The 7,270-nt window shown below is 60.3% G+C and overlaps 1 protein-coding gene across 2 annotated transcripts in view; it reads right to left on the reverse strand.

Moving 5' to 3' along the window:
• GSE1 (Gse1 coiled-coil protein) overlaps nucleotides 1–7,270 on the reverse strand; it is an 86,738-nt gene that overhangs the window by 15,182 nt on the left and 64,286 nt on the right. The gene's annotated exons all lie outside the window — the stretch shown is intronic.

Consider the following 7,270-nt stretch of genomic DNA (forward strand, 5'->3'; position numbering starts at 1 on the left):
AGCACCGCTGCTCCCTGGAAACCTCAGGCTTTGCAGCGGGGCTGCTCACCCTGCGCACACCCATGCACGCTCGTGCGTGTTGGTGCACACGTGGGAGACGGGAACACCGGAACGGGGCAGGCACTGCAGCACTGCCTCCACTCTTGGGGGGCAGGAAGAGGTGCCCACGCGCTGCCTCCAGGCACACACACACTGCTTCTGCACGGCTCCCCTGCTCCATGGGGACCCCAGGGACACGCAGCACGGGGTGGCCATGCCCACACACACGGGGTCACCCCGCACCTCGGGGCTGGGCGCGTGCCACCCTCCTCCACCTGCTCCTGCTGACGCTGGCGGGTTTTTGGCAGCAGGAGCGGCTCCAGCAGCGGGAGCAGAACCAGTCTGGCTGCGTGTGCAGCTGCAGCCAAACCAACACAACGGCGGCGGGGACGGGGCGCATGCGCGCTCGGGTGCCGGTGGCAAAGGGACGCGTCCAAAATGCCCCCCCCCCCCACCAAAATCCCCTCGGCCACCCCAAAAGCTCTGGGGACACACAGCACGTGGGGGACGCTCGCTGCGAGACCAGGGCTGGGCAGGGTGACAACGTGTTGACAGGGCTGCTAGGGGTGGCATGCGTGGGAAGCGGGGACACGCATGGCAGGGGTGACACGCGTGGCAGCAGCCGCTAGAAGGCAGCAGGCAGCTGGCTGCAGCACGGGAGGCAGCTGCTGGAACGCCGGTGTCACCGCAGGGACGGGGCCCCAGAGGGCACACAGCGATGCTCACCCCACTCCTGCGTCATCGCCTTCCCCATTCCCACCCTGCCTCCACCTCCCTGCTCCCAGCCTGTCCCCTCGGCACCCCAGGGCCACCTCAGCCAGGCGGGCACACAAGGGATCCCCGTGCCACCCCGCTGCTCCGCGCCACCAGGGGAGCAGTGACACCAAAGGACAAGCGGGTGGCTGCAGCGGGAGGACGGGGAGCAGCGTGGACATCCACAGGGGCTGCAGGACAATCCGGGGGCTCAGTGTCACTGCGTCCCCCGTGTCCCCATCCCCCTCGGAAGGGGCTGCTGGGAAGCGCAGCGCTGGCAGGTTCAGCACCTCCGCTTTGTCCCCCTCTGCCAGTAATGCACAGGCACCTTGAAAGGCCCCTAATGAGCATGAAGTACCCTTCAGAGCAGATTGCCATTGAACTCAACCTGCACCAGCCGCCTGCTTAAAAGCAGCTATTTTGAGCTCATGGGTGCACAAGCGCTGGAACTAATAATTTATTCCCAAATACGATCAGGCAGCATCTCCAGCCCCCGGCAAATGGAGCAGAAAAAAAAAACACCCAACAACACAGCAGAAAGCTGGACAAGTGAGGGGACGCGCATCCTCCCTGGGGACCAACCTGACCCACACCCGTGGGTCTCCCATCTGTGAACCCCATCGGGCTGAGCCTGGTGCTTGGCAGGGAGCTGAGCTGTTTGGGGCAGCACCCCACGGCGCGAGCCAGCACGGGAGGCCGCTAGGGCCACCATCAGACATCACCAGGGCCACCAAAGGAGGTCCCCAGGGACTACCATGAGATGTCACCAGGGCGACCAGCAGGTGCCACGGGCAATGAGGTCCAAGCAGATGCCATGGCTGCACCCCAGTGGAGGAGGATGCAGCGATGGGGAGGCTGTGGGGAGTCCCAGCAGAGGCCAGGGAAGGGGTTAAGGCCCCCACCGCCTGCTTTGGCTTTTGTTCTCCTGCTCTGCCTCTTAACCCCGGCTGCAGCGATACTTCCTCTCCTTTCACTGCCTCTGCTCCCAATCTGGAGCCGGCCTCCAGCTGCACACGCCTCGCACGGGGAACAGCTGCTTTGCATACATTTTCCATGCTAATTGCCTCGCATTGTGGAGCCCCGGTGCTGCCTGAATGCAGCAGCCAGAGCCAGGGCGAGCGGGCGGCGAGGGCACTGTGTCCCCAACATGTGCCTCCTGAGAGCCACCTGGGTGGGGGTCACAGCGGGACAGGCACCAGGTGACATCCTGGGGACATGCCATGCCAAGCCCCAGACTCCTGCAGGGAGGGTTTGAGGGCATGGCGTGGGACACGTGGCACAAGCACCTGGTGGCAATGGCAGCAGGATGCCACCAAGCTTGGTGGTGGCCACATGGGATGCTGGGCACACCGGAGTGGCCCCCGTGGCCATGGGCAAGGGATGGTGGATCCTCAATGCAGCACCCAGTACCTTCAGCAGCAGGGGAGTCAGGGGACTGTAGGGGACAGGCAGCAGGACTGTGTCCTCCCCTGTCCACGTGTCTTCCCACTGAGCTGCTGCACATTTTCCATCCCTCATTAAAATAGCTCTGCCGCCGCACCTCCAGCACGCTCCATTAATTAATTAATTGATTGATTGGAGCCCACGCTCCTGCCTTCCTCCCAAGCCCTCCTGCACCCAGCTGCTTCCTAACGAGCCAAAACAAAGGTGCCCATCCCCACTGAGCACCCAGTGTCCCTAAATGTCCCAAAGCGCTTTGGGCCACCCTGCGCAGCCCCATCCTGGAGGGGTCTGGGGGGGGGGTCCCCAGGGCCGGGAGCATCCCATAGGATGGGGCCGGGAGCGCAGCACGGCACGGTGCCATCAGCCCACGCGCTTCCATCGATCTCTGCTCCATGGCTCATTGATCTGGCAAACGACAACAAGCGAAGTAATCAGAGCTCGTTTGGAAGCAGAGGGGCTGGAGCTGCGCTGCCACCAGCACGAGGGCTGCAGGCGGCGTTGTTCCCCAGCTGCGGCCCTGAGAGCACCCCTGCAAGCTGTCCCCAACCCCGTGCTGTGCTTTAAAGCCACTTTCCTCCCTGTTCTGTCCTAGCAGAGCCCCAAGCAGGGCACTGCCACCACCTCCCACACCACCAAAGAGCAAACGCCTGAAGGATGCTGCTGCTCCCTGAGCCCCTCTGTCCTGTGTGTGCCCATTTCCATCCTTACCTGCAATGCCACAGCAACAGCCCAGTGGGAGCATAAGGGCTTTTAAAGCAAAAGCACCAGGGGAGGGGCTGCTTGCAAACAGCTGCAGCTGTAAAACTGCAATCAGCAGCCAAGGGGAGCAGCAAGCTCCCTGCTTTTGGGAAAAGCAGCTACAAGGAGGGGAGGCAGAGGGATCTATGGGCATTGCATGGTGCTGCAGGGCATTGCATGGTGCTGCAGGGCATTGCACTGGTCAGATCTGGGCACTGCACTGAGCTGCCGGGCATCATGTGAGAGAGAGGTGGGCACTGCACAGTGCTGCAGGGCATGGCACAGTGCCACTGGGTATCACGTGGGTCAGAGCCAAGCATTGCACAGCACTGCTAGGTATTGCATGGATGGTGCTGCAGGGCACTGCACAGTGCCACCAGATATTAGATGGGTCAGAGCCAAGCATTGCACGGGGCTGCGAGGCATTGCACGGGGCTGCAGGGTAACTGCACAGGGCTGCAGGGCGTTGCACCAGCCAGGGCCAGGCATGGCCTAGAGCACCCAGGCCACCTCCCAGCCTCCTGCCCATCCCCATCCCTGCACCCCAGCCCAGCCCCACTGCAGGAGCGCCCGCGTTGCTGTCAGCAGCGCATTGTTCTCGGTGCGAGAAGCCCTTGCCCAGCAGATGGCAGGTATAACAAAGCAGCTTGCTGTGGCCAAGCCAATTATTTATCTAATTATGATTTACCACTTAACCACATGATCTTTCTGCAGAGTTGTGGGCAATTAAAACCAGGGTGATTATGTGGATTATGCAAATGGGCTGGAGCAGAGCGAATAAAATTGGAGCGGAGGCTCTCACGCAGGCTGGGTCTTGCACGGGGCAGGAGGGGGGCAAAGGGGACAGTGCTGGGGGCTATGGGGCAGGGTTAGGGGCAGCGGGGCAGGGCGAGGGCTGGGGCCAAAGCCAGCCCTGGGATGTGAGCTGGGACGGATGCAGGAGCTCAGTGCAGGGTAACCATCGCCCTTGAGCATCCCCTGTGCTCAGGGGCTGACCCAGCCACGCAGTGCTCCGAACTGCAGCACAGTCCCCTATTACACATCCCCGTCCCCATGGGGCTGCCCCACTGCTTCCAGACCCCGGTGGGAAGCTCTGGGGAGGCGGGCGCTGGGGATTTCCCAGCACCTGTTGGTGACCACCCCAAAAAGGCACACTCCCCCTGGCCTCCCCCCCCCCCCCGGGTGCTCAACAAAGAGCTGAGGCGTATTAATAACGCAGCCTGGCGGATTCCCTGCCCGCCTGCCTCCGTGGGAGATTTATGCACCGCGCGAAACCAGGAAATACAGAAGTATTAATGGTAATACCTCTTGTCCTAGCAAAGGTCACGGGCAATCTCCATCAATCCCATCAATCCCACTGCTGTGCTGTGCTGTGCTGCACCGTGCCACGCTGCAGGGGAGGCCGGAGCGGTGCACCCAGCAGGACGGAAGTTCGGACAGACAGACGGACCCCTGCGCTCGCAGAGGGCCCGGAGCACACCACCCCTGGTACTGCTGTTTTATGAACACGCAGATGGCACGGCGCCGGCCAGAGGGAAGGCTTTACCTTGGGATAAGAAATTAACACTGGCAAATAGGAAATTTACTGCGTGTATTTTCATTTTCCCAGTACCGGCGCCATCTGCCAGCAATCGGTGCCCCCACGTCGCCGGGATTTTATTTACGCACGCAGCACGCTGCTGCTGTTGCTGCTGAGGTCCCAGCCAGGCTCCAGGTCCCCACGTCACCACCAGCCCTGCAAAGGAGGGCTTGGAGCAGCAGCAACGCTCTGTGGTCCTCACCACGCGTTCGCACCCCATACAGAAATCCATGGAAAAAGCAAAACAGGAGCGCGGCCGGGGGAACGGAGCAGCGGGTATGGATGCAGCAAAGTGCGAGGCAGCACGTGGCACTGCCCCATGTCCCAGCCCATGGCACAGAGCACTGGGGAAGGGAGCAGGGCAGAGGCTCCCTTTGTCCCCCCCCGTAAGCTCCGTGCCAGGAATTAGCACGATTAGCGCTCGTGAGCCCACGTGCCGGAGCCGTGCAGGCCAGCCGGTGCCCCCGCGCGTGCCATTTCCTCCCTTTTTTCTTCTTTTTTTTTTTTTTTGCCTACAGTAATCCTCAGCCTTTAGAGCAAATTATTAAAATTCACTTATATTTAATCTGCCTGCTGGAATTAATTGAATTTTTACGCTTGGCAAATGTCACTCGGTACGCGCTGCCTCCAAACAGGGACCGGCGCTGCAGGTGCGGGGGGTGCAACCCTGAGGCTTTACACCCATGGGGACATCCCTGGGGACACCCCCGTCCCCATGGTGCAGATACAGGTCTGGTGGTGGGGGCACAGTGTCCCTGCTCAATGACATCGCCCAGATGCCATCCCCCAGCGTTCCAAGGTCCCCATGTGGTTCAGCTTCACCCTGTGGGAGTGATGCTCAGGACACACAGGGGCACCTCTAGGGCTTTAAGGAGGGCACGAAGTTTGGGGAGCTCCCTGTTTCCAATTCTGCTTTACCATGAGCCCCTCTTCCATGTGCCTCTTTCCACTCCTTCCCTCCATACTTCTTGAAAATTACCAAAGTGTCCAATTCTCCTGCCCGGGAGAAGGAGAGAGAAGAGCACCTGTGCTGCTGGGTAATAGGGCCTCCAGACCAAGGCAGGATGAGCAATCCAGCAGGGCCAGGAGCCAGGGGGAAGCATCCAGCCCCCTTGTCCTGAGCGGTGCTGCAGCACCTCAGTGGCTTGCAGGGAGGGAGAGGGCAGATCATGATGCTGGTGGCATGGGGACAGCACTTCACATGGCACGGCATTGCACGGCACGGCATGACACACAATGGCATTGCATGGCATGGCCTTGCATGTATGGCATGGCACAGCATGGCATCCCAGGACGACCCAAACCCACACACCTTGCCATGGGCAGGGTCCCCATGCACCATGCGGCTGCAAAGCGATACCCACGTGGCCCCAATGCACCCATGGGATGCCACTCTCAGCCCTGTCCCTGCTCGGATCCAGGCCTGGGGACACCCTCCTGGCTCTGCACGTTGCCAGAGGAGAAGTTTGCATGCAGGATGTGACTGCGCTGTCCCAGCCACGTGGGGACCACGGGGACCCCAGGGCCGGGCCGACAACTTCCTAACTTGACTGGCGCTCACCCCTCTCCAGAGCTCACCCCGGATTATCATAAATTAAGGCGTAATTACTCCATGGAAATTTACAGCACAAAGATGCAGCGCTAACAAGTGTGTTTCGCAGCAATGGGGGAGATACAAAGCGCTATTGTCTGGCGGGCACAGAAAATCTGCTCTGCTGACAACACCACATCCCAGGGACAGCGATGGAGACGGGGATGGGATGAGGATGGGATGGGATGAGGATGGGGATGGGGATGGGGTTGGGGACGGGGATGGGGATGAGATGGGGTGGTGTTGGGGATGAGGACAGGAACAGGGATGGGGATGAGATGGCACTGGTGATGGGGATGGGGACAGAGATGGGAATGGGAATGGGGATGAGGATGGGAACAGGGATGGGGACAAGGACGGGGACAGAGTGTCTCCACACCATGCCACCAATGGCCACCAACCAACTTTGCTCCATCCCCTTCCCCAACACCAGCCTGGCACACACGGGGTTAAGAAAATCCCCTTGGGAAGGGGGGGGACAGGGACGAGTGCCAGCGCTGGGTGTCCCCCCCCCCTCGCGCCCCTCTCGCCGGCGGCACAGTGCTGCCTGCCACGCTCCTACAGCTGTCACAGGCATTAAAAAATAATAATCAATGTGGAAAAACAACGGCGCGGCGCGCGGAAATTTCAGGCGGCTCCACCGAACGCGGCCATAAAGGAGCCGGGATCCTCACGAAGCTGGCTGTGCAATTAAGCAGTTTTCTGCTGTACGCCGATAATCACCTAATTATACTATTAATGACAGTTCAACCTGCTCGGAAATAAAAGGACATTCTTCCATAACAGGATGCCAGCTGTTTGTTACAGATGTCAAACATCTTTAAAGCGTTATTACAAAAAGAAGGGGGGAAGGAGGGAACCCTCCGGAGCGGAGCAGCGTGGCTCCCCGCATCCTCATGGGCTGCACCCATTTAATTTGTGGCAATTAAATCATTCACTGGGAGGGGGGGGAGGGGGGGGCTGTGGTGCTCCCCCTGGCATGCAGTGGGGTTTGGTTCCCTGCTGGGGTTGCATTGGAGCACAGTGGCCTTTGGGATTTGGTAGCGCGGAGGTGTCGTAAGTACCCCATGCTGGCGATGACGCGGATGCGCTGCACTGGAAAGAAATAAAATAAAATCATAATAATT

Source organism: Numida meleagris, chromosome 10, assembly GCF_002078875.1.
Source record: "Numida meleagris isolate 19003 breed g44 Domestic line chromosome 10, NumMel1.0, whole genome shotgun sequence".
NCBI classification, from domain to species: domain Eukaryota; kingdom Metazoa; phylum Chordata; class Aves; order Galliformes; family Numididae; genus Numida; species Numida meleagris.